At 36.1% G+C, this 27,949-nt stretch overlaps 1 protein-coding gene across 10 annotated transcripts in view; it reads left to right on the forward strand.

The window, feature by feature from the left end:
* Window positions 1-27,949, forward strand: part of CCSER1 (coiled-coil serine rich protein 1) — a 1,459,661-nt gene that overhangs the window by 78,294 nt on the left and 1,353,418 nt on the right. The window contains exons 2-3 of one of the 10 annotated variants that reach the window (XM_063663911.1): window positions 13,332-13,424; window positions 14,895-15,010. The exons of the other annotated variants lie outside the window; for them this stretch is intronic. The gene's annotated coding sequence lies outside the window, so the exon portion shown is untranslated. The remainder of the gene's footprint in view (window positions 1-13,331; window positions 13,425-14,894; window positions 15,011-27,949) is intronic. 10 annotated transcript variants of the gene reach the window in all.

A 27,949-nucleotide genomic window follows, 5' to 3' on the forward strand; every position in this document is an offset into this window, starting at 1 on the left:
AAGTTGAAGTGCAGGCAACAACCGCTGTCAGCCCTTTAGTTATTTGAATACAGCTCTCATCATATACCTGCTTTCATTAGGTAGAAAAATTTCAAGATGTATCATGAAATTGGATACTTTCTTCTGAAGATTCTTTGACTTGTCTATATCACTTTAATCAAAGCATCTTATAGTCCAGAGATTTTTAAATTGCCACAATAAGATTCCCAAATATTCCCAGATATTCACTGTAAAGAGCTCAAGTTTTGAGGAGTGCAGAAAAGCAGCTGTATTTGTTTGGGTTGTCATATATGTATATATATCTCCACCCAATATACAAATTGGTTTTGTTTCTTTAAATGTATGATGGAAACTAATGCATTTGAGTATCTAATAATCACAATATTTTATCTTGAAATACATATATTACTCTGAATATTAAAAAGTTGAAAATTCCATCTTAAGGGACTTTACTTTCTCTGTTTTTATTCACATCGTTTGCTTTCTTTATGTTGTATCACTTAAAACGGTGACCCATCTCTTATAGTTAAATACATTTGAAGGATTGACTTTCTTCAGTTTTAAGGAATACAAGAACAAAGTAGAGAATAACTTTAACCCTGAATAAACTATATTAAATATTTAATCAAGTTAGAAAGTTGTTTACTAGAACTAGTTTATATCTGACGTACTGGAGATTAGTGGTATTTGGAGAGTTTTGAAACTCCAAAAGAGTATAGATATATTGTATGTCTGATAATGCTAAGGAGAAAAGTAAAGGAAGATGAGGAGAAATAGGAGTGCAATGGTAGTTGCATTTTATGTAAGATGTTCACAAAAGGTCTTTCTGCAAAGATAGCATCTGAGCAGAGATCTTTGGGTGGCTAATTTGTGGGAAGAATATTTTAGGCAAAGAGAATATCAAGTGTAAAGACCTCTTAGCACGAGAGGACTGGGCCTGTTGACGAATAAGCCAGGAGAACAGTGTTGTAGCAGAGTGGTTGAGAGGGAGAGTAATGGCAGATGAGGCCTAACGTGTATGGGGGAAGTGAGATCATGAAGGCATTTGTAAGGCTTTTGGGTTTTATCTGTGTGACATGGTAAAGGTTATGCGTGCTTTTAAGGAAGATCTGACTTCTGATTTGACAGGTGCATTCTGGCATCAGTGTTGAAAATACCGTGATACAGGGTAATCAGGAGAAAGCAATGGTAGCTGACAGGGTGGTAGCAGTGGAGAGAGAGTCATAAGGAATTGCTAGAGGATTAATGTGAAGTGTGAGAGAAAGGGACATAAGGATGCCTGGTTTTTAGATTGGACTGCCATTTTCTGAGATGGGGAAGGAGATTGTGAGATGAGCAAGTATTTGGAGGAAAACCAGGTATTTCCTTTGGGATGTGGTAAGGTTGAGATGTCTATTGGACATCTAAGTGAAAATGTTGAGTAGGCCATTAGAATATGTGATTCTGGATTTCACAGGCTAGATCTGGGCTGGGGATAGAGATTTGGGAGTCCATGGTATATAGCTGGGCATTTACAAGGTGGAACTAGGTGAGATCACCTGGCAAAGGGGTGTACATAATAAAGAGGAGAGGTCCACAAACTGAACTCTGAGGAGTGCGCACTTGTGGAGATTGTGGAAACTATGAAGAAGAACCAGGAAATGCTTGGTGAGGGACAAGCCAAGAAGTGAGGAGAAAAACCAGGAGAGTTTGTTGTACTCGACACCAAGTAAGGAAAGTACATCAGGAAGGGATTAGTCAACACTGACAAATGCTAGTTCTTAAATAAGGTGAGGACTGAATTTAGCAGTGATCTTAGCAATATAAAGATCATTCATTACTTTGACAAAAGCTGCTTCATTGAAATTGTGGTGATAAAAACTTGACTGGAATATCTTTAAATGAAAATTGGAGAAAACAGAAGTGGAGACAGAAAGCATGAGAGATGCTTTTGAATGATTTAGCCATAAAAGAGAGAATAGAATAAGTCAATAGCTGGAGGGAGGAGAGGGATTAAGGAATTTTTGTTTGTTTTTAAGGTTAATACATTATGTTTATAGGGAATAGTCTGAATAAATTTGTAGGTAATAATCTAAAGAAGATAAAATTAACCATGTAATGGAGAAGGAATACAATTTCTGGAATGAGGCGATTAATTTGCTGAGAGGGGATGGAACGCAGTGCAAATATGGGAGAGCTGGCTTTGGATAGGCACAGGAAGTGTTTATCTTTAGCAGTGGTAAGAAAGGGAGATTACATGGACAGGGTTGCAAGTGGATTGGGAATGTGGAACTAGGAGTCTATAGAAGTTCTTTTCAAAATGCTTCTATGTTTTCAGTAATAGACCAATGTGAGAGTGAGGATAATAGGAAAAGGTGTTGGAGATTTGAGAGGAGAGTAAAGAATATGAATATATCACCTAGGCGAGTTAGGGATGCGCTAATAGGATTGCTGGAGAGCACCCAGGGAAACGCTGGAGATTAAAGCTTGTGATTCTAAAATGTGATCACTCAGCATAATCAGTAAATATTGTTCACAAAAATGAATTAACTGTGAATTTCTCAGTTATTTTAACATCATGTAGCCATGCAGTTGCTAGGTCATTACAAGGCAATAAAAAGCAGATGTATTTCCTAAAGAAATACTGTAAGATCTGGCCAAGTCAGTGGATTTGCTACATAACAAAGGCACCATCAGAGTTTCTGCTAATTCAGTCCTAGATGAGAGTAAATTGTGAAATTAGAACAATCATATAGGCTTTTGAGATAACAGACTGTAAAAAACATTTTTCTACTTTTATAAATGAAGAAGCTGAGGTCCAGAGAGGTTAAAGGATTCCCTTGCTGTGCATCACATTACCTTTTACAAAGAATTTTGAATATTCTAGTAAATATGCTCTTCCAGGAATATTACATTTTATTCTAATTTTATTCCTTTTAATATAGCATTCCTGTTAGGTTTTTCAATTTGTGTTTGATTGCACAGTTATGTAAATTCTTTTTGACAGATTTGTTATTAAGGGGAGAAAGATGAGTATGAATTCTAACAGCTCATTAATTTTAAAGAAATGTGTCATGAATTAATGCTTTGAGTGCTATATTTTTCTCTTTACATTATGTTTTTCTGGTTGAATAGCATTCTATCAAAATAAATAGGTTATTTAAAAATGATTAGGTAGGAGCTATATAAAAATTCTCCTAAGCATGTTCACCATTCCTGAGAAATAGGTTGAATGTAATACCCAACTAGTGAAGCATTATCATCAGCAATACACGATTACATTGTAGCCCTTCTTTACAAAACTAGTTATAAAAAATATTTTCTTTGTAAAAGGTTTTCAAGGTGTCTTTCACTTGAGTGAGCATTTAGTAAATTAAAGTCCTTTCACCAAAGTATATATTTCTTAAGCATATTGACTACAAAAAGGATGTCCTTGACCTACTTGTGAAATCAGTTACTTTTGACCTTTAGTATAGTAGCAAGTTTAATGAGGGGTGTGTAAGCTTTCACTGTATAGATTTCAACATCACCTGACTTTCTTGAAGTTAAGGAAAAACACCATTTATCTCAATTTAAAAATATGCACACCTGGTTAAAAAAAGAAAAAGCAAGTTCACACTCTGTGCTCTATTTGACAGATAAAATATACACAGGGCACTAGTGATCAAATGTGGGTCAAAGTATCTGCTTTAATAATGGGCAAGATAGTTCCCAATAATTTCCAAATATAGAACTTTCTGGCAAAGATGCAATGGAAAATGTATCTTACTTAACCTGAGGCTAAATTGAAAACCTGCCTCAGATCTAATCTTTGGAATCCCAGATCTAATCTTTGGAACCCACTCACTGTCCAACAGGCTTTACTACCTGAGAACATGAAGCAGGAGAGAAGGGCAGGGGCAGAGGAGGGGGCCTGCACAGGGTCAGGATGTAGGAGGTGCAGAAGATAGAGTTTGTAGTGTGTGTGAAAATGTGTGTGTGTTCTGTATGTACGTGGATAATATTTAATGAATTCCGCTTACCAACTGTGAAAAATTCTGATGGATAAAATTTGTCACTCTTTATCCCTGAAGAGATTTGAATAAGTTGGTAGAAAGGAGCAGAAACTTTTTACATAACACAGACCCTTGCTACTCAAATGTGTGGTGGTTCTTGAATCAGCATCATCTGCATCACCTGGAAGCTTGTTAGACATGCAGAATTTAAGGCTTAATCCTGGACCTACTGAATCAGAATGCGCTTTTTAACAATACTTCTCTCTACTCCTGGGTGATTGGTTCGTGCATTGAATTTGAAAAGGGCTTCACTTGTTGCCAGATGTTTTGCTCTAAATTCCTTCTTCTGTGTACTAAGGCATAATATAGGAAAGAGTCAAAGGATTTCTCCCTACAGCTGGAGTTCATAAGCTTCCATTATTGAAGTGAGGTGTATAGTGTTTTTGAGATAGTCCAGTGGATGGGAATGTTTTTAAGATCTTTCAACTACAAAACTGTGACAGTCAGAGCAACTTATATTAAAGGTGTGCACATTACAGTTCTGTATTAGATATCATTTATAAAAGAGATTTCCATTGACTTTGTTGAAGATCAGATGGCTGTAGGTGTGTGACTTTATTTCTGGGTTCTGTAGTCTGTTTCATTGATCTATGCATCTTTTTTTGTACCAGTACCATCCTGTTTTGGCTACTGTAGCCTTATAGTATAGTTTGAAGTTGGTAGTACAGTGTGATGCTTCCAGCTTTGTTCTTTTTGCTTAGGGTTGCTTTGGATATTTAGGCTGGTTTTCGGTTCCATATGAATTTTAGAATCATTTTTCTTCTAGTTCTGTGATAAATGACGTTGGTCACTTGGCAACCAACAGGAATAGCATTGAATTTGGAGGTTTCCTTTGGCAGTATGACAATTTTAACAATAATTGATTCTTCCAACCCTTGAACATGGGATGTTTTCCCTTTGTTTTTGTCATCTATGATTTCTTTTAGCAGTGTTTTGTAGTTCTCCTTGTAGTGATCTTCTACGTCCTTGGTTAGATTTATTCCTAGGTATTTAATTTTTTTGTGTATTGCTGTTGTAAATGAGATTACATTCTTGATTTGATTTGGATGTTATTAGTGTATAGCAATGCTACTAATTTTTGTACATTGATTTTGTATCCTGAAACTTTCCTGAAGTCATTTATCAGCTCCAGGAGCCTTTTGGTGGAGTCTTTAGACTTTTTTTTTTTTTTTTTTTTTGAGATGGAGTCTTGCTCCGTTGCCCAGGCTGGAGTGCAGTGGTGCAATCTCCGCTCACTGCAACCTCCATCTCCGGGGTTCAAGTGATTCTCTTGCCTCAGCCTCCTGAGTAGCTGGAATTACAAGTGCCTGCCACCATGCCTGGCTAATTTTTGTATTTTTTTTAGTAGAAACGGGGTTTCACCATGTTGGCCAGGCTGGTCTCAAAACTCCTGACCTTGTATTCCACCTGCCTCGGCCTTCCAAAGTGCTGGAATTATAGGCATGAGCCACCATGCCCAGTCGTCTTTAGGGCTTTCTAGGTATAGAATTATATTGTCCCTAAAGAGAGATAGGCTGACTTCTTCTTTTCCTATTTGGATACCTTTTATTTCCTTCTGTTGCCTGATAGCTCTGGCTGGCACTTCCAATACTACGTTGAATAGGAGTGGTGAGAGTAGGCATCTTTGTCTTGTTCTGGTTCTCAAGGGGAATGTGTCCAGTTTTTCCCTCTTCACTATGATGTTGGCTGTGTGTTTGTTATAAATGGCTCTTAATATTTTGAATTATATTCCTTCAATGCCTAATTTCTTTTTCTTTATTATTATTATTGTTTTTTTGAGACAGGGTCTCACTCTGTTACCCAGGCTGGAGTGCAGTGGTATGATCATGGCTCAGTGCAGCCTTGACCTCCCAGGCTCAAGAGATCCTGTCACCTCAGCCTTATGAGTAGCTGAGACTACAGACACACACCACTACATCTGGCAAATTTTAAAATTTTTATTGTATGTAGAAGGGAGTCTTACTATGTTGCCCAAGCTGGTCTCAAACTCCTGCTGCCTCAGCCTCCCAAAGTTCTGGGATTACAGGCATGGGTCCCCACACCCATCCCTTAATGTCTAGTTTCTTAAGGGTTTTTATCATGAAGGGAGGTTAGATTTTATTGAAAGCTTTATCCATGTCTATTGAGATGATCCTGCGGTTTTGTTTTTAATTCATTCATATGATGAATCACATTTATTTATTTGAGTATGTTGAACCAAACTTACATCTCAGGAATGAAGCAGACTTGATCCTGGTGAATTAACTTTTTGGTGTGCTGTTGGATTCAGTTTGCTAGTATTTTGTATAGTATTTAACTATTGAGTACTATGTTCAGCATATGGGTGCTGGGATCATTTGTACCCCAAAACCCAGCATCACACAGTATTTACTTTTGTAACAAACTTGCATGTGTACCCCAAATTTAAAATAAAAATTGAAAAAAGAGAGATTTGTGCTGCTAATTTAAAAAAGTTGTAAAACTTAAATAAGAAATAAAACATTAAACTTGCAGTGAGGCAGTCTGGCTTTAATTATTGAGTTATATACAGCTAGCTACATAGTAAGGGCAAGTGATAACTTTTCAGGGTCTTAATTTCCTTAGGAGTAGTTTACTCTTCATGGGCTGAAAGTGGGGTTGGAACTATATAAAAATGTAAACATGATACGAAAACCTGAAACTTTAAAATAACTTTAAAAAGATTAGGCCAGGTGTGGTGACTCATACCTGTAATTCCAGAGCTTTGGAAGGCCAAAGTGGGAGAATAGTTAGGACCAGGAGTTCAAGACCAGCCTGGACAACATAGCAAAACCCTGTCTTTACAAAATAAATAAATAAATAAATAAATAAATAAATAAATATTAATATGTCTACAGAGTAGGATGCCTGTATATGTGTTTGGTGTTAGCAATGAAGGGGGTTATACTATTGAGATTTGATATTGATGATCAAGGCTTTTTACGCCCTGTGAAAGGGTTTGGAATATGACCTAAGATTAAGGAGAAATTATTACAGGATTTATGCAAAGGAGTGAAGTTGGCATTTTAGAAGGCTAATTCTGGCTTCAGGGCAAAGTACGGGAGTTGAAAGATCACAGAGAGAGATGGGCTAGAAATCATTTGAATAATCTACATGAGAATGATGGTGACATGAATTAGAAGTATGGAAATAGGGATGAGGAAATGAACTTTTTGTGAGAATGTATCTACAGGATGCACTGACTTATTTGTTGGGGATTGATGGGGAGAACAATGTCATCGGTAATTCCTATGTTTTGGGACTTCATTATGATAGGAAATATAGGAGGAGAAGTAAGTTTGGAAAGAAATGATTAATTCTGTTATCAGGTTATTTTTTAGAATGGACATCCAGTTGTAGATGTCTGGTAAACAGGTATGCCTGAAATATTTATCTTGAAAGAGGTCAGGGCTTATTTCTCACACTACATAATTTATATATTACTCATTCTCATCATCCCAATTATTATATATATGTTGTCGCCTTCAAATCTACATTCTCAGTCTGTGTCACTTACCTAAACCCTAGTCCCAAATATACTTATGTGACTCACTTGTGAGTTTAAGCTTATTTTCAATAAAAATCATACCTTGCTCTTCACTGTAAATATATTATATATATGTAGTTGCCTTCAAATCCACATTCTCAGTCTGTGGCACTTACCTAAACCCTAGTCCCAAGTATATTTATCTGTCTCAGTTGTGAGTTTAATCTTATTTTCAATAAAAATCATGCCTTGCTCTTCATTGTAAATGAAGTGGGGATTTTTCAGATCCCACTACTTGTATTGGGCATATGGACTGTTGTTCAGTTTTAGATACTGACAAGCCTACTTATTTTGTGAGAAAGATTATGATTGTACTGGTTTTGCTATCACTCTTGTACCTGAAATAATACCTTATAAGTATCCCATGCTTAAATAAAGTTATTGAGTTAAATGCTAGAAGTCTGAGTCTTTAGATTGCTTCTATAAATTAGGAATAAGGAAATAGATCTACGGGAAATAGCGTAATAATGATAAGTAAAATATTATTAAGAACTTTTGTGTTGCTAATATTTCTTTGTCTTAAAATTACTAAGACCAAGTACAGTAGTTTCCCCTTATCTGCAGTTTCGATTTCTATGATTTCAGTTAACCTGTGGTCAGTCCTAGTCTGAAAATAGGTATGTACAGTACAATAAGATGCTTTGAGAGAAAATGAGAACACACATCACTTTTATTATAGTATGTTGTTATAAAATATTTTGTTTTTAGTTATTTTTGTTAATCTTTCACTGTGCCTAATTTAGAAATTAAACTTTATCATAGGTGTGTATGTATAAGGAAAAACACAGTATAGATAGGACTTGGTACTATCTGTGGCTTCAGGCATCTGCTGGGGGTCTTGGAAGGTATCCTCTGTAGATAAGGGGCAACTACTGTAATTCAAAACATTTAATTTCATCACGTTAGCACTTATCTCAAAACAACAAACTATGCTTCTCTGGGGCTTATTCTTCTATGATTTTTTTTTTTTTAACTTTGTCGCCTATGTGATTTTTTCCCCTGCACGTGAATATATATTTCTTTTTGATTTGCTTTTTTTTTGCTTTCTGTGACTTAAGCTATCACTCTTAGATTTTAATGAACAGGATTTCTGACAACATAACAAAACAGAAATCAGGTCTGATGGGCTTCAGCATACATGAAGTGCTTATCCTCTCTGAAAAAAATTCAAGCATGCAACACATCTGGCACGTTTCTGTACTTTGTATCCATCTCTACTGGCCAATCTTGTGCATTTGCGACAGCAATGACATTGATGAATCACTTTAATTTACCAGGCAGTGGACACCTTGCCAAGGCTATCTGTAAGAACCAGCTAGAGCTGGTCCTGATCATTTCAGATATGTGTATTGTTTCAGAAAACTGTAACTGATCAGATGCAATTTAGATGTATCATTGTACCACAATCACACAGAAATACATATTTTAATAGCCTCTGGATTTTAATTTTTCTTATTCCCTTCTCCATTTTTGAAATAAAGATAAATAACTATATAAATATATGCTAATTTAGTTATGTGGTAAAATTAATCGTGAAATAATTTGGCAATTTTTTGCATTGTGAAGATGATTTAGAAATTGAATTTCTATAAATGGGAATCGATTTTTAGAAAACGATATTATCTTTATGTCATTTAATAAGCAAGGAGTCATTATTTTGACAATAAAAAGTTGTATCAATTTTTCACTTAAATACTTCTAACCTGAGGTGGGAAACAGGCAATAGAATACAGAAAATCCCAAACTATTATAAGTTTCTGTGGAAATATACTTAATGGTAGTATAAGAAAAATAATCTTGGGAACATTGCAGAGAGAGTAGATAATTACATACAATATGAAGAGGTTATGTTCTCTTGATGCTTAGAGTGTATGACAGTTATATATTTTTGAAAATCATTCAGAGCTAATATTATATTTAGGTAGACTAGATAGCTTGCTATAATTATGTGGTACAATTACAGCATTAAAAAATTCAGCATATTTACTGAGCACCTACCATATGCTAAGATCTGTACCTAGGCATAGGCAGTGCATTAGACAGCATATTATATTATAACACACAAGCAGGATCTGGTGTCCTTGAAACGAACGTCTTCTCTTGTCATTTTTTGATATTGATACCTGGAATTCTGATCAAACCTCAAAACATAAAACTTTTATCACTATTAAAATACAAATTGTATCTCTATTTCTTAAAAATATATATTTATTCTTTCAGGGAATTATTACCTGAGTCTTTAATAACATCTACCCTTTGGCATAAATGATTACTGTATAATGTCTGCTGTAAGCGAGCTTTGACAGCGGAAGTAGGAGTGAGTTTAGATGCCTTGACTATTTGAACTGATCTGGTACAGGACAAAAACTAAGAGCCACATGATAAAGATTGTTTATTTGTTTTGCCTACATTACATATCAAGTGGGACTGATCCTGGCTGCTTTTATTACCACTAATTGAATAAAACATAGCTTATATATCAGATAAATGAAATATTTATACCTAAATATCTGTTATTCTTTGTTTTTTCTTTGTAATATTCTCAGAATGACTCGCAGGTTTTCACTCTGTAACGGTAGTACAAGCACATCAAATTATCAAAGAGTAAATTTTGCAGGCTCAGGTAACAAAGCAAGCTGGTGCATGGAAATGATTTCTGGGGTGGGGATATTCATGAGACATAATCTTGAGGCAGCTCTGGTTTAAAGACACAGGGTCCCGTATTTGGAGAGGGGCGTATTTAGAAGGGGTCTTCCTGGGGCCTTCTTTCCTTAAGAAGATGTCTTATTTCTCATTAGCATTTAAAAAAAGAGACCTGGATAAAATAATTATAATTTAAAATATACTTCTATCCATTCCTATCTTTTGTGTTCTTATAATTAATTTTCCTTCCTTCTCTTTCACTTCACTATTCATGCCACCACATTGAAACATTTCTTATTGTTGTTAGTAGGAGTTATGTGCATAGTTCACAAGATAAAATGTTTTAATAGCATTGCTTCTCTTTTAAAGGCAAGTTTGGGCTTGGCTAGATTTAGGAGTTGCTTTGAAAATGTGGCTTAGTGTATTGTTTCTAAATGACAATATGGGAATTAGAACAAGGGAAGGAATAGATCACACAATTTACGCACGTTTATTTTATAGTGGAATTTTTCTGTTATCTAAATTTCAGAGTGCCTTTTTAATCCCTTGGTACTCTCTACCAACATTGGTTTTTTAAATTTTGTTTTTCCTTGTTTTCAATGTATATCTTTCATATTCATATTTGCATGAATACCTTCCATAATTATTTCAAATGGGACCTTAATGAATACAAACTCTTTCTGATTTATTTTAATTGAAAATTTATTGAGTAAATTATAGATTCATATGCAGTTTTACATGCAGAGTTTCTGTGAACCCTTTGCCAGTTTCCTCCAGTGCTAATATCTTGCAAAATTATAGTACAGTATTATACCCTGGGTATTTACTCAATCCATCAAACAGTTAGATTTCATCAGTTTTCCATGTATTTATTTGTATGTATATATGTGTGTGTGTGTTTTGTTCTATACAGTTTTTCACATATATAGGTTCACGTATCCACCACCACAGTCAAGATGCTGAACAGTTCCAGCAATCACTGATATATTCCTCATTTCTAAAATTTTGTAGTTTCAAAATGTTATATAAATAGAATGATAAAGTATGTAACCTTTTTGATTGACTTTGCCTATGTGTTTTAAACAATTGATATGTATTTTTTTCACTATGGATTTTGGTCAAAAGACTGTAAGTATGTGATAAAAGACAATATTGATTTTACTGTTATAGATTCAGGGTAAATTTGTACTTCTTTACATTTTAGTATTTATGGAAATTACTAACCCTTCATTATTTTTATTGATGGAGGGACCAGAGACCCAATTGCATGGTACAAAATACTACAGGCTACGAACAAGAAGTATGTGACTGTGGGTCAGAGAAATATTGATTGCATTGATTTTTAACATGGATGATTCACGTGGACATTGATCATTGGAGTGTAATATGGACCAGGTTATCTCAAGGGTGTCCCAAGTGAGAGACAGAGGTAGATTTGGCATCAGAATGTCTAGTAGTTTACATATCTTGAGCCTACTTTATGACCTTAATGGACTGTAACTGAAGGGAATGTGATAAATCTATACACTGTTAATCCAGTGATTTCAGCGAAATAATTTTGGATCTAGAGGAAACAATATAACGTAAAAAAAGTCTGTATTGCATTGAATATGACATGGGTCAAAGAAACTTGCTCATTGTAGGCCCAAATTATAGAATTTATTTTGTTGCCTTCTCAGTTTGTTTGTCCTATGGGAGAGGAAATAAACAAAAATTAATTAATATTCTTCACAATTAGACCTTTATGACTTCAAGAAGGTAGATAATGTCTTTTTCATCTTTGTATCTCAGTGCCTAGCTAGATAGAACATGCTCAGTAAATATGTGTTGAATAACTGTAGCTTATGAGATTGGGAAGTTGCTAATGTAAGTGCATATTACCCTAGTACTCTTTTCAGTCAATATTTTCTTCATGTGTTAGTAAGAGATAGGTTGGAATTTTTAGCAGCAGTATCATACATATCTTTAGAGATTTTATATTTCTCTGTGTTACAGAACCCAGCTAATCAATTTGAGTTCATAGTTAGAGCTCCAATTCATCAGAAGATGGAGAAAAGGCAGACTCCCGAGGTTGACATATGACAAGGGAATTTCTATAGTTTGCATTTTATTCACTTTTTCCCAATGCCCCTTTCTATTATCATTGCCTTGTGGGGTGTCAGTATCACCTAACAAACATTTGAAGTGATTTTGAAGATATTGTTATAAAACAGCAGTTGTAATGGATTACTCAGGGTGCTGCATTGTACAATGAAAATAGGCTTAAGTAGAAAACTGCTGGCTATCTAGAAGTGTCTTCTGTGGCAGGAAATATTTTAGATAATTTGTTCATCACCTGTGTTTATCGTTTGCTATCCCAGTCTATTATAACATATTTTTTCTTTCAATTCTCTAAATATTATAAAGAAATGATTATAGTGTGGAACACACATAATGATTAATACATGAAACACACACATATGTTTTATTTCACACTGATTTAAGATGCATTAGATGGAGGAAGAGATTTCTGGCTTTTCCACAGTTAATGTGTAATGCTTGGCATGTAATAGACACTCAAAACAGATTTTTTTGGATAAATGAGTGGTAGTATTTGTAATTTAAAACTGATGCAGAAGGATATGCCAGTTTCAGTACTGTAAGGGCTCCATAAAGGCAGGATCATAATTAGCCTAGTTCTTATTAGTATATTTCTTAATGACTGAATTTTCCAAGAACATCAGAGGCTTCTAGTTCCTGGCTTGTGTACTCTAGCAGCTCTCAGTGGTTTAGTGTGCAGGCCCTTATCCCTCTCATGTATACAACTTCCCAGTCAAAAGACAGGCCTGTAAGATCCTGCAAAATTTGGTTCTACTCTTTCTTCTTCTACCCTTCCTGAGTTTAAAATGACTTCTTTTTTTTTTTCTTTTTTATTTTTGAGACAGTTCTCACTCCGTTGCCCAGGCTGGAGTGCAGTGGCACCATCATGGCTAACTGCAGCCTCAGCCTCCATGGGTTCAAGTTATCCTCCCAACTCGAACTCCTGAGTATTTGGGACTACAGGTGCACACCACCATAGCTGGCTTTTATATATATATATATATATATATATATATTTTTTTTTTTTGTAGAGACAAGGTTTTGCCGTGTTTCCCAGGCTGGACTCAGACTCCTGGGCTCAAGCCTTCTGCCCACCATGGCCTCCTAAAGTGCTGGGATTACAGGTATGAGCCACCATGCCCAGCCTAATATGACTTTCTGTTACCTATTCTAAAGTTAAGAAGAAAACAAAAATGGAAAAACAAGCAACCTAAACTACAACCTCCACTCTTGAGTGGGACAGATTTCTATAGATCTATTATCTCATTTGAGTCTCATGACAACCTGAGAGGTGGGCATTATATTATCCATTTGGCAATTGAGAAAATAGAGGCTTATAGAGGCTATGAAACTAGGCTAATGTCATAAGTGCTGGAACTAGTCTTTGGTCTTATAGCAATAAGATTCTAAAGCTATACAGTTAGGTTATTGCTGGATTTGTCTCTCCTACTTTTGGTTTAGAACCTACTTGCTCTGTCTGGGCCATCTCTACTTTTTGATCTATTGCTTTTTTCCTCATTTTTGTCTCTTCATTCCCTGGAGATTGATGCTTTAGCTATGCTACTGGTTTGATAACAGCTTTGCTTCAGTAGTGGATTAAAATTGGCCACAGATGCTTTGCTGCTTCTCTCATCAAGAAGTGGGATCTATTTTTCCTCCTCTTGAATCCAGGAGATAAACTTGTGACTTGCTTTGACTAACACAATGTGGTATAAGTAATACTGTATCGGTTATGCGCTTTAAGAGGCCTGGCAGCCATCACTTTCACTCTCTTGGACCTCTAGGCCATCATGTAATGTGGTTGGCTACCCTATTAGAGATGCTGCGAGGAGAGTGAGAGAGATGCATGGTTAGCTAGCAGTTGTTCCAGCTAGCTCAGCTGAATCACCAGGTGTATGAGTGGGGTAATTTTGGATTTCAGCCCCAGATAAGTCCGCAGAAAAGTGCTTCTGCATGAATAGCCTATGTGAGATCAGCAGAAAAGCCAGCCAGCTGAGCCTTGCTCAAATTGTAAAATCATAAGCAGATACACAGTCGTGTTAAGCCATTAAATTTGGGAGTGTTTTGTTTTGTAGAAAAAGGTATCTGAAATACCCAGTAACTTACACATTTACTTCATCTCCATATACTGAAGACTGAGTGTTAGTTTCTTTTTTTTTTTTTCTTTTATTATTATTATTATTATTATCATTATTATACTTTAGGTTTTATGGTACATGTGCGCAATGTGCAGGTAAGTTACATATGTATACATGTGCCATGCTGGTGCGCTGCACCCACCAACTTGTCATCTAGCATTAGTTTCTGTCATCCCTATGCCCATCCCAAGATACTGGGCCCTCAGGCAAGGTGAGGAAGGTGAGGTTCTAGTTCCTCTAGGAAAGGGAAAGAAATTTAAGGGATATGGGGTGTTAAAATTAGACAAGTGAAGATGCAGTTGGTATAAGAAAATTCATATCAACTATCAGAAGGCTGCTTTTGCAAGAGGAATATAGTTGGTTTTGAGAATTCAAGGAATGGAAAGATAAAACACGTTGAGAATCCACATATGAATAAATATATTTAATTTCAATGTGATGAAGCTTTCTTTACAGGTGCTTCACAAAGGGGCTTTGGCTTTCCACCTTGTTGAGATATGTGACTGTTGTGGAGGCGTGCTTCTTGGTCTTCCTTCAAGAAAGAACTTCTTCTTCAGCTGTGAGGAATACAGGTAGATGACAGGTCTTGGCTCCCAAACCTTTAGAATCCTCTGCAGGATTCAAGCTAAGGTCATGCTTTTCCAGATCATCTCCCAGCCAATGACTGAGCATGATGGGATACTAGGGACCTGACCATTTCTTACAATGTAGGATTCACTTGACCAGTTGTCTTTTTGGCAGAGTGCCACATGGGTTAGTCAAGACATTGTGGAATTTTTATTGCATTCCCTGCATTGTTCTCCATGTCTAATTCTTCCTACCCTCTTTTTTTTCCCCCACAAATGTCAGATCTGCCTTCTGGTCTGAAGGCTTTCCCTGCATAACCCTTTTTCATTCCCCTTTACCTTTCCTGGTGTTACTTCCCAGCAATCTCGTACTTCTAACTCTGGCTCAGCATCTGCTTCTGAGAAAGGTACAGTTGAGAGAACTAAAATGGCAAATTTATCAGATTAATATGATCTGTAGTTTGTTTGCTTTTAGGTAGAGTTGGATAATCATTTTACAACAATTCTAAGAAAACTTAGTGTGTTTTACTGCATGAGATGCCTTTTGAAGTAGAGAAGACATCTGTCTAAATCACCAACTTTATACTTTGGGAAATCTGTGTTTTCTGCCGAATTGCAAAATTGCATTCGTCTTATAGTCCTTAAAATTTATTTTACTTCCTAATATTTGTAACTACATAAAGTCATTTGAATCTGCTAAACATAGCACAAAAGGTAGAAATACATCAGTATTTAGTAAAAGACATCTGTTTAAATTAAGCTCCTTGCAACATGTATTCAGCTATGAGGAATTTTCCGAGCAAGTAGCACTAACATTGAAAATTATTATAGAAAAAGGAGTAGAAATCATGGTGCTGTTTATTATCATTTGAAAAGTATTTTTTATTTTGTTCTATTAATATGTATCAATATGAATGATGCACTCAGATCTTGGATAATTAGCACATGACACATAAATAATAAAAATCATTTATCAGACACAATTAAATTATGCCTTTCTTACATATATTCTATTAAAATGTGCTGAAATTTACTTCTTAATCGAGTTATAATAAAGTGTTTTAAGGTTACTTTTAAAAATAAACATTTAAAAAATGTTGTGCTTATATGATATCAATGGAAAACAAATACTTTTGAGGTTTGAAATTTTAAATCAGAAAATAATAATATTAGGCAGCCTTTGTATTCCCAGACCTCTTGTATTTATACAGGGGGATCTAGGGCAAAAATAATTGCCGAAATATAACGTTTCTCTGGGTGGGCCTCTGCGTACTCCAACCTCTCTTATTCTTTTTTTTTTTTTTCTTTTGAGACGGAGTCTCACTCTTGTCGCCCAGGCTGGAGTGCGGTGGCATGATCTCAGCTCACTGCAACCTTTGCCTCCCCAGCTCAAGCAATTCTCCTATCACAGCCTCCCAAATAGCTGGGATTACAGGTACCCACCACCACGCCCAGCTAATTTTTGTATTTTTAGTAGAGATGAGGTTTCACTATGTTGGCCAGGCTGGTCTTGGCCTCCTGACCTCAGATGATCCGCCCGCAAAGTGCTAGGATTACAGGCCTGAGCCACTGCGCCTGGCCCAACCTTTCTTATTCTTTTGAAAATGCTTCTGGAGTCCATTGATACATTCTGTGAGACCTGGTGGGAAGAAATAGGCCTCACAGCACACTGAGTTTTTGAGTTGCCCTCTACATTTTTAAAGCTGATCATTATTGAGTCCCTATTATCTGACAGATACTCTGCTAAGTTATTTATTTAAATTATCTCATTAAACATTATCACAATCATATTAGATGGGGACTGTTATTATTTCCATCTTATACACAATAAATTTGAGGCATAGAGGTTAAATAATTTGAGCAGTGTCACTGTAACTCACTTTTAAAAACTGTGTGATATATTAAATGGCAGTCCTTGGTTTTAACCCAGCTATGGCTGGCTGTAAGGCCCATCCCGTCATGCCCATCATGTTTCCTCAACTTTTCTATTCTCCTGCTTCCTTTGCTGTGCTCTCAGTTACTGAGAGACGAAAGTGCTGCTGGTTGGCACAGAAGAAACTGCTGCTGCTGCGGCTTCTACTGTTGTCTGCCATCTCTGTTACCATCGAGACCCGGGCTGTGTATGCTCAAGGTGCAGGGAGCTAATGTATAAGGAGTTAAAGGAACTCTTGCTGTTGCCAAATATGTTGTTATCACTAACTGCACCACTGCTGTTATTAGTGCTGCTGCCAACACTGCAAGCCCTGCTGCTGCCAGTGCCAATTCTGCTGATGCCTTGGGCTCTCCATGTCCCAGGGTGATTCTGTAGACAAGCAGCTGCTTTTAGATTTCACTTGCTCATTACCTGTAGATCCTTTGCCTTAGGACTCAAGCTTAAGCCCATGAAGCCTGGGATAGAAGACAATTGGAGGTATGTTTTATCTTCCCTAGCATCTGGGACAACTGGCCTTGAACCAAACATGTGCACCTCATTTTTCTTTTCCCTTCTTCTTCTGAGATTTCTTTTCCCAGAGGCTCTTTCTTATTTCATGCAATGCTCCATTAGCCCTGGAAACAGGAACATAAACATTCGAATCCTAGAATGAACATAATTTAGTCTTAACTACATTAGATATTTTAGTTTGAAAGAAATAAAGCACTCACATTTCATAATCCTGAATACATATAAATTTATACTTAGTTATCTGTGCAAAAATTGAATCATGATAATTATTAAAGAATTACTATGCAAGTGTAAATAACTTTGGTATCAACCAAGAGTGGTTTCGGTGTGCTTTTGTAAAAAAAAAAATACTAGAGTTCAAAAATTCAGGTCTATCTTTGAAGCTCTATCAATAATTCATATACCTCATATCAAAAAACTTACCAAGGGACAAGATGATTTTGTTAGTGGGAGTGGTTTACTTTTTACTTTTGCTTCTAACCCTAACTCACAAGAAGGGCAATAGTCTATCAAACCTGGAAAATAGGAAAACAGCATTCAAATTTACAAACCTCTATTTACTAAAAACATGCAAAATAAGTAATTTTTTTTTGAGACAGTGTCTCATTGTGTCTCCCAGGCTGGAATGCAGTGGCATGATCATGACTCACTGCAGCCTTGACCTCCCAGGCTCAAGACATCCTCCCACCTTAGTGCCCCCAGGTAGCTGGGACTTCAGATGCATGCCACGATGCTTGGCTAATTTTTAATTTTTGTAGAGATGTTGCTCACGCTGCTCTTGAACTCCTGAGCTCAAGCAGTCCTCCCGCCATGGCCTTGAAAAATGTTGGGATGACAGCCGTAAGCCACTGCGCCTGGCTAAAATAAAGAATTTTTAACTAGAGGAAAAGAATCTTACGTTGTTGAATTCTTTATTGTCTTAACTGAAAGCAAAAGCCTGTTTGAACTTTTTTTTAATTGAGAAAAGCGTATGAGGAGAAAAGAGCTCTAAGTTCTATGCCAGAGGCTTAAAAAAAAAATTGTTTACCAGTAGTCTAGTGGGACAGGGGATGGGGCGTAAAAGAAAAAGTTGTATTAAAATCTTGATGAAGATATTCTGCATCAAGGACTATTTTATTTTTTCTTAAGGGTGAAACAATCTGTTTTCTTATTTGAGGCCAGTGAAAGTTTATATTTCTATCCCACCTGGGATAATAACAATTGAGAGTTTTGTGTTTTATTTTCTCTAATTGAGAATATGGGGATTGGTAAATAATATGGTAAGTAATTTGCATTTAGAATAAGGTGAGGTTCTTGGTTTTTCAAATTATTGGTTTGTGGAATGAATTTGCATCTAGGACTCTAATTTTTTTTTCAGTAGATTTCATGAGAAATGTAATTGTTTTTAGGAATGTAATTTTATTAAAAAATTTAAATGTGGGAATTTTGGGATGTATTTATATTTAAAGTTATTATAACATGATAGATGTTGTCATACTGTGTGTGTATATGTGTATTCTATGTGTGTGTGTGTATATTTAGCATGCATTTTTCTTTTTATTTGATTAGGTTTTCTTAATTTTAAAGTTGGAATGAAAGAAAAATGTGTTAGTATATGATTCATAAAAAACAAACCAGTGATGGCATTGTGTTTAAGCAACTCTATAAGGATATGGGTTTTGTTATATTTTGCAAGCTACATGCCAGAGTATATTGTAAAGAAGTCTATTTATAGGTAAAATTAAGATGAGAAAGCAGTGCAGGGAGAAATGAAATATAATTGTCTTACATTTCTGATTCTCCTTCATTTTTAGTTTTTAATGGGAATTTCTGTCTTTTATCTGCATGAAGATGCTAATGTTCTCTTAATGTACTTAAAATTGTAGAGTAAGAATTTCAAAATTTGTAGAAAGACAAATGGCATTTATAAATATTAGTGTTTATGAGTACTTAATATCCCCTCTGTCATCTGCGTTTAATGTTTTCATTTCCTTTTAACAGTATGTGTAAGAACTCTTTGTGCTGTGCTTAGAGTTTTTTTCTAGATAAATTTTTTTCTTATGCTCTAAACCTGTTTAAGCAGATGAGACTTGAAAGTAGTTGAATTCAGAGCTCTTACTTGAGCAGAGTGTTTCTCAATAGCTTTTCCAAGAAAATTTTAAAAGATTAAAATCAATTTTAATCTTTGTTGTATAGGCCACAGAAACTTTCATTCATACATCCTTAGAAAATTAAGACAAGGCAAAATAACGATTTGGGAAATAATCAATTAAAACCATAACTATATGGGAAGTCTTTGGAAATGGAAGGCCCACAACCTACCTATATATGAAGCCAGTATTGTCTGAACTGAATTCTACCACAGGGTGGACTTTTTCTTAATGTCTGAATTTATCAACCTGTGAAAGGAGAACTTTAAATTGAAAATAACGACAGCACCTTAATTATGGTGATTTTACTGAAAGACTGCTACCATAATAAGATGCATTCTAGGTTTCCAGAGTAGTGGCAGCTGTCAAACACCAACATTTCTCCCTGAGAATAGGTTTAGTGTAGTGTGTTTTTCAAGGACAAGTTGCTCAGTTATTGTCTCAGTGAGCCCTGCTAGTTAATATTCAACAGTTTTCTTAATCAAAATTGTGGTCTTGCTCCCTAGAGTGTTTGTGAAAATGATTGTATGTTTATCAGAGCCTTCAACAGCAGAAAGAGAGAATTCTTGGGCTAGGTGCTGGTAATGAGAACCTATATTAATCCCAGGGTGCTGATAAGAAAAGGAAAATCCTGTCAGAATACATTGTTTGTAAAAAAATTGATTACTATAGCTCAAAAAGTCAAACCTTTTTTTTGAAGCCTTTGTACCTTATATAACTTCAGTTGTTTATCCGGGATAATGGGGAGGTAGGGGTATGGTGATACCCAGCAATCCACTCCAGGAATGGTATTCTAGTGATCAAGTAGTCTGGGGGTCTGTTAATCATTGCTTCTGTTGCATACCTTATTAAGGGTCCTCACATGATTCCTTTAGATTACAAGAAGGTCTTAATGAAGTAAAGCTTGTGAGGCATTAGAGAGCTCAGTCTGGCTTGTACAAATGGTATTGAAGACTCACATGGGAAAAACAAGCTTTGCCAAATAAAATAATGCAACAGCTAACATTTTCTATGAAATATTTTGCCTAGGATGCAGGTTTTGTTACTGCTTTTGTTTTTAACCCTAAACTGTTTTCTACTGTCAGGTGATACTGCCCCTGAAACAGAGCTGTCCTGGTTGAATGTGACTTTTTTCTGCCGTGGGTACCTATCACTTCCTTCTCACACCCCCTCAACTCATGTGCACATACACACACATACATCTGAAAGAATCAAGGATGAACAGTTTGAACAATATGATCTCTGTAATACTATAAAGAATATTTACTTTTGGATTTTGTTTTGTTTTGTCTGTAACGGAGCTCTATAGGAATTAAATCTTCTGAAAACAGTCTTTTTAAAATATTAGCTTGGTGGATTTCTTCTAGCATTAATTTTTTTTTTTTTTTTTTTTTGGGACAGAGTCTCACTTTGTTGCCCAGGCTGCAGTGCAATGGCATGATCTTGGCTCACTACATCCTCCACCTCCCAGGTTCAAGCGATTCTCCTTCCTCAGCCTCCTGAGTAGCTGGGATTACAGACATCCGCCACCACACCCAGCTAATTTTTGTGTTTTTAGTAGAGACGGGGTTTTACCATGTTGGCCAGGCTGGTTCTGAACTCCTGACCTCAGGTGATCCGCCTGCCTGGGCCTCCCAAAGTGTTGGGATTATAGGTGTGAGCCACCGTGCCCAGCCAGAAAGTTTTAGTCAATAACAAAAACACATTTTTTGAGTAGTTGTTTAACACGATTAAAAGCACACTTGGACATTAATTAGGAAACAATAAACATACATCCCATAGGAGTTAATCTATGTAAACAACACCAATTTTGAAGGCTACAGTCAGTTATATTGATCACTTCAGTAATACTGAGACATATACTGCACTTTATGCATTGCTCTTTGACATAGAAAGATCAGCACATTAATGTAAAAAATTGCTACTATGTATTTGAAATATAAGTCCTACGATTAGCTAATATTCAAAATAACTCATTTACTTGATATTGTAATGTGTAATCGACTGATTTTTCCTTTTAAATAGATTGATCAGTTATATATATATTAGAGGCAGAGTCTCACTCTGTCACCTAGGCTGGAGAGCAGTGGTACAATTATGGTTCACTGCAGCTTTCAACTCCTGGGCACAAGCAATCCTCCTGCTGTAGCCACCACTATGCTCAGCTAATTATTTTTAATTTGTTTTGTAATTGTGGGCTCTTGCATTGTTGCTCAGTCTAATCTCGAACCCCTGGTCTCAAGTGACTCCTGCTTCAGCCTCCCAAAGTACTGGGATTATAGGCATGATCCTGCACCTGCCCCAATTCTGTATTTTTATTTGTTCTTAGTTGTAGCTTATAATTGTTTCCAAATGTGAATCATAATCAGATTGATTCAATACCAAGTTTTAGAAGAATTGTGTATCAACTAGTCCACTTCGAAGAGGAAAACCACGTAGTAGGTTAAACTAGTGAGTTTAATTTAAAAATATTATTAAAGTATAACAAAGGAGTAACTTCTCTCTAAGATACAGAGAAACCTAAGTGGTACCCTGAAGCTAAAGGAGTGTAACCAAAGAATGACAAACTTGGAAGAGGATCAGATCTTAAAGAGAAGGTGTAATTCATCTCACTGGAGAGCAGAGAAATTCTCAAGTTTGGCTGAGCATCCAGAGATGGCCCATAGTCATGGGGCAAGCTGGCGGCCAGTAGAACAGTCGGCATGGATAACCAAACCAGTGGCTGTGTTTCAGAGGACATGAGCATCCTCCAGGGAAGAGTATGCAGCCTGTAGTGGGCTCAGTAGGACTGCTGGAGGGGAGGGGGCTTTAGGTAGATGGCCCACAGGCCTACAGGGGGAATTCTGACTCTGATGGGCATTTCTTTCTGGAGAGGTCCTTGGGAAGATTGTCTCTAGCTTGAGACTGCAATATTGGCAATCAACCACACGTTCTTATACCCTGCATGGCTTGGCAGGGCTACACTGAATGTCCTCATACCTCTACCCAAATCACTGACTCCTGTGTCACCAGAAAACATAGAAGAGCCCCTTCCTCCTGCAGTGTCCCTCCAGCTTCCTCTACTGGGAACACTCAGCATCACGCCCATTGTAAAGAAGAAATACTTAAAAGAATTCTATCTATGATCATAGGACATATATTTGTGGAAAGGTGCATTTGGAGCTGGGAGGCAATTAATTCATAACTAGCACACATTGCCTTACATTTAGGTGCTGGTTATAGCTAATATTGTGGCAAAAATCTAAATGCCTTAAGAATGTCATGTTGCTTTCAGGTGCCTAATTTTAGCCCCTTGGACTTGTCCATCTGGATTAGTCACATTATCCTAGTTTTCAGTAGCTGAGCTTAGGCCTGTGCTTAGTTTTCACCATATCCTTCAAAGACACCACCTATAGCTCTCTGCAGTGGGAATGAAAGCCTGTCTACATATACCACTGTAAATATGCTCAAATTCTTTGAGTGTTTGAGCAGCTTTAGTCAAAGGAATTCATGGTGTATTAGTAGACTCTATTCTAATTAAAACAATTTAGATCACTTTTATAAGCAAGTGAGGAGACTGTTTAGCCCCAGAGTGTGCACTAGTAATAGCACATAGTTCATTTCACAAAGCTAAAGAGCAATATTGATGATAGGGCACTAAGGAACATGCAAGTGCATAGACCAATTTGTTACTAGTCAGTCATTGTTTTTCTCTGTTATTAGTACAACCACTATTGTGGTTTAGGTGAGAAAAAGTTATTAGTGACTGCTTTCTGGTGCTTTATAGGTGCTATCATTTACCTTCATGTTCATATACTGTTGTAATCATGTATGAATGAGTTGCCAACTATTATATATTATGTATATGTAAGAGACAGGTAGACAGACAGGTGCATGCTGGTATCAAATATGATATTTACAAAGATACATATTAATAATTCCTAGATAACGATGGTTTATTATGAACGACAGTAACAGCTAGATGCTAAATCATTCACAATATTTATGTCTATTGTTGCTTTAACATAGGAATTACCAATGGCAAGCACATTTTATTTTCCTAGCAGCCAGAACAGTTTTGTTATACATCATTTATTCTTTCTTAAAAGAAAAAAATCCTGTCTAGAAATACTGTTATTCCTTTGACAATTTGCTTTGGATTGGTAATCTTTCCTTAGGGTGCTATTTTTTTTTTCTTTAGGGAAAAGAAGGAAAGGGGTACACGTGGTTAAATAAATTCCAACATGAATAAATCCAACAGATACATTGTTAGCAATTTCATTTTTAAGAGTGTTGCAGGAGCATTAATATTGAGAAACTAATACTTAAATACAAATGGTTTAATTGTAGTATGGAAAATAGGTGATGCTATAAAAACTTATGATTCACATCTATAAAATTAGTAATGGAATGATTATAGGACAAGAAATATGCTTTGGTATGAAATTGTATTCTAAGAATCTTCTATCATAAAATCTAATTAGTTAAATCTACTAACCCTGAATTTAAGATCTATGAATGAATTTACCTTTATCTACCATGAAAATAACAAAGCATAGGCTGGGCATGTGTAATCCTAGCACTTTGGGAGGCCAAGGTGGGCAGGTCACTTGAGATCAGGAGTTCAAGACCAGCCTGGCCAACATGGTGAAACCCGATGTTACTAAAAAGAAAAAAAATTAGCTGGGCATGGTGGTGCACGCCTGTAATCCCAGTTACTTGGGAGGTTGAGGCAGGAGAATCATCTGAGCATGGGAGGTGGAGCTTGCAGTGAGCCGAGATTGCGCCAGTGCACTCTAGCCTGGGCTACAGAGTGAGACTCCATCTCAAAAAGAAAAGAAAAGAAAACAAGAAAAGAAAAGAAAAGAACAAAGCATAAATGTAGTGGACCTAGGAGTACTCTTAGGCACTATTCCCAATGTTAAGGAACTTAAAATCTGTAGCTTTTAAACTGTTGATTTTTTTTTATACTACAGTACCAAGAAATGTACAAAATAATTGAGTCAAAAATATACAATTTATTTAGAACAAAAAAGCATATGAAAGGGATGATGATAATAAATGAGAGTATTGAAGAGATAATAAAATGATGGACAAGAACATGAACCTAGTGAACAATGTAGTAAGCTATCAGCAGATAACCACAAAATACATCATTTCCATGGCTCAGTGAAAACTAAGATTTAAAAAATAATTTTTCCCCCTTTGGTTATAAAGGATAATAATTAATTATAGAGCATATTTATTGAGTGTCCACTAGGTATGTGACTGATATGCACACAATTAGTTGTTTTTACTAATCGTTTCACTAAGATACAAATTATTCAGGACCTGTTGTAAGTTTTAAATGCAAGTTCAAAGACCACAAGAGACTTGCACAAGGTCATACAGCCCAAAGTAATTAACAGAGATACAAATCTTAGATTGCACATCCTCAAAGCCCAGGCCCTTTCTACTACATAGTGTGGCTTCTAAAAATTAAAAATAGTGAAACTGCTTGGTTCTTGATGTGCTAGGGACTTGATAATTTCATAAATTCCATGTGGAATTTAAAGACTGAATATTCAGCTAGTTGATCTTGCTGTCTTTTCTCTCTCTCTCTTAAAAAAAAAAAAAAGGATCTTGGTCTCTTCTCCAGGCTGAAGTGCAGTGGTGTGGTCATAGCCCACTGCAGCTTCAAACTCCTGGGCTGAAGTAATCCTTCTTTCTCAGCCTCCCAAGCAGCTAGGACTACAAGTGCACATCACTATGCCAGTCCTGTTTTTATTTACTTATTTATTTATTTACTATTTTTTTGAGATGGAGTCTAGCTCTGTTGCCCAGGCTGGAATGCAGTGGCACAGTCTCGACTCACTGCAACCTCCGTCTCCCGGGTTCAAGCAATTCTCCTGCTTCAGCCTCCTGAGTAGCTGGGATTACAGGAGTGTGCCACCATGCTTGGCTAATTTTTGTATTTTTAGTAGAGATGGGGTTTCACCATGTTGGTCAGGCTGGTCTCGAACTCCTGACCTCATGATCTACCTGCCTCGGCCTCCCAGAGTGTTGAGATTACAGGCGTGAGCCACCGCTCCCGGCCATGTTTTTATTTTTTATTGTAGAGGGGGTCTTGCTTTGTTGCCTAGGCTGGTCTTGAACTCCTGGCCTCAAACAATCCTACATTCTCAACCTCCCAAATCGCTGGGGTTACAGACATGTGCCACTATATCAGCCCTCAGCTGGTAATTTCCATTACATATATAGTCACTTAACTTTTATTATGTTTTTCCCTAAAGTGCATACACAGGTGAAAATGAAAATGTGACATAAATAGGCAGGGGGAATATATTATAATTTTTAAAAAAATTATTACTTCTCTTACAAGTGGGAACCTTTTTTTTTTGCTGTTGTAGCATTCAGTGGTATTTTCCTGTTAGACTCTTGGTACACATAACAAAAATTAAGTGTGTTTATTTCAACTTTGCTTCTTAACTAGAATAGAAATGAAAATAATTATCACAATAGTGAATAATCCCTTTTGTCTTCTGTTATCTCATTATACCAATGAATATTTTGAGTATTTTGAGGATTATTTATCATACTTTTCCAATTAGAAAACGAGTTTCTTAAAGATTGTATTATTTTCTCTTAATGAGAGAGGCTGCACACAGAGGTTATTTAATAAATATTATAGGTTAAACATCTGACTATTCTGAGTGGAGAGAAAATTATGAGACAGAGTTTTGCTAAATGTAACAAGTAAGATGCTTAATGGACTCATGGAGTTTCTAAACTTGGCAAGATGAGTCTGTTTTAATAGGCAAATTTACCAGTTTATAATAAGAAATATTACATTCTCATCAGTAAGTGCCCTGACAAATGGTCCAGCATTAGAAAAATTTATCAATTGTTTTAATAAGGAACTGTTATGATATTATCAGGCAGAGGTTAAATGCTTTGCTAGAAAGATATATGTATTAGTCTGTTCTCACACTGCTATAAAAAAATACCTGAGACTGGGTAATTTATAAAGGAAAGAGGTTTAATTGACTCACAGTTCCACATGGCTGGGGAGGCCTCAGGAAACTTACAATTATGGCAGAAGGGGAAGGGGAAGCAAGGACCTTCTTCACGTGGTGGCAGGGGAGAGAAGTGAGGATGCAGGAAAAGCTGCCATTTATAAAACCATCAGATCTCATGAGAGTTCACTCACTATTATGAGAACAGCATGGGGAAACCACCCCCATAATCCAGTCACTTCCTACCAGGTCTCTCCTTCAACACCTGGGGATTACAATTCAGAATGAGATTTGTGTGGGGGCACAAAGCCTAACCATATCAGTCTAAAAATGTATATGTCATAAAAAATGCTTAGAAATATGTTTAGAGGCATCATAGACAGGTGAATAGAAAATGAGCTTTAGAGTCACATGATCCTGGTTTGAATTCCAGCTCTGTCATTAGCTCTGTGAATTTAGCCACAGAGTAATCTCATTAAGATGTTTCTTCAGTTACAAAATAAAAATAATACTATCTCTTCATGTAAGGTTTTTGTGAGGATTAACTGTAATAATGAATAAAAAAGTAACTGGCATCAAAACGATGCACAACAAATGTAGCTACTTTTAATTTGAAATATTAAAGCTATATATTTCATCTGATTATTTTATGTACTGGAGATTATATTATTCTGAATTTTTAGAGAGAAAAATCAAGGGAATTTTAAACATCATGAAAGGCCTACTTGTTCACACAGTTTTTAAATTGTGAATGACATTTAAAAAATAATTTTCATTACGTTTTTAGGGTAAATATGTCCAATGCTTTTTAGCTCTTGAAAACATTTAGCCTGATTTTTGTTGCTGTTGTTTTGTGGTGTAATTAGTGTCCTCAGCTGAAACAAGGTGCTGGTAGCTGACCCCTTCTCTAAGGTCATGGGTGTGCTAGGATCTTTAGGCTTCCTTCTTGTAAGTCACAGAGTTCAGGAAAAAGACATTGTTGGGTTGGACTTATGGCATGCTCTTATAACAGCCCATTGTTAGTGTAGAATTAACTACAGAGTTTTTATTTCTTGTATCTTGTAAAAATCAGAGCACTTTTGTAAAAATGACAATTGAACATCAAGGTAACTTTTATGTTATATTTCCAAATGGGTACATGGATCTATATATGAAGAATTTTTAGTTGAAACAGTTTAGTGTTTCTGTTTTTGCCTCTATAACTGACTTCCTTCAGACCAACTTCATATACTCTCTCCTTCACCTTCTGGTGTTTGTGAAACAAAGGGTGAAAAGGACAAGTGCAGTGATGATTTTCAGCTCAAAATGTTGGGCTTTTCTATCTAATTTAGTTGTCCCAGAACACATTATAAAATATTTGCAACCACAAGGAATCTAATAGCCTAAGAAAAGTGAAAAA

This window comes from Pongo pygmaeus, chromosome 3 (assembly GCF_028885625.2).
Source record: "Pongo pygmaeus isolate AG05252 chromosome 3, NHGRI_mPonPyg2-v2.0_pri, whole genome shotgun sequence".
In the NCBI taxonomy this organism is placed as follows: domain Eukaryota; kingdom Metazoa; phylum Chordata; class Mammalia; order Primates; family Hominidae; genus Pongo; species Pongo pygmaeus.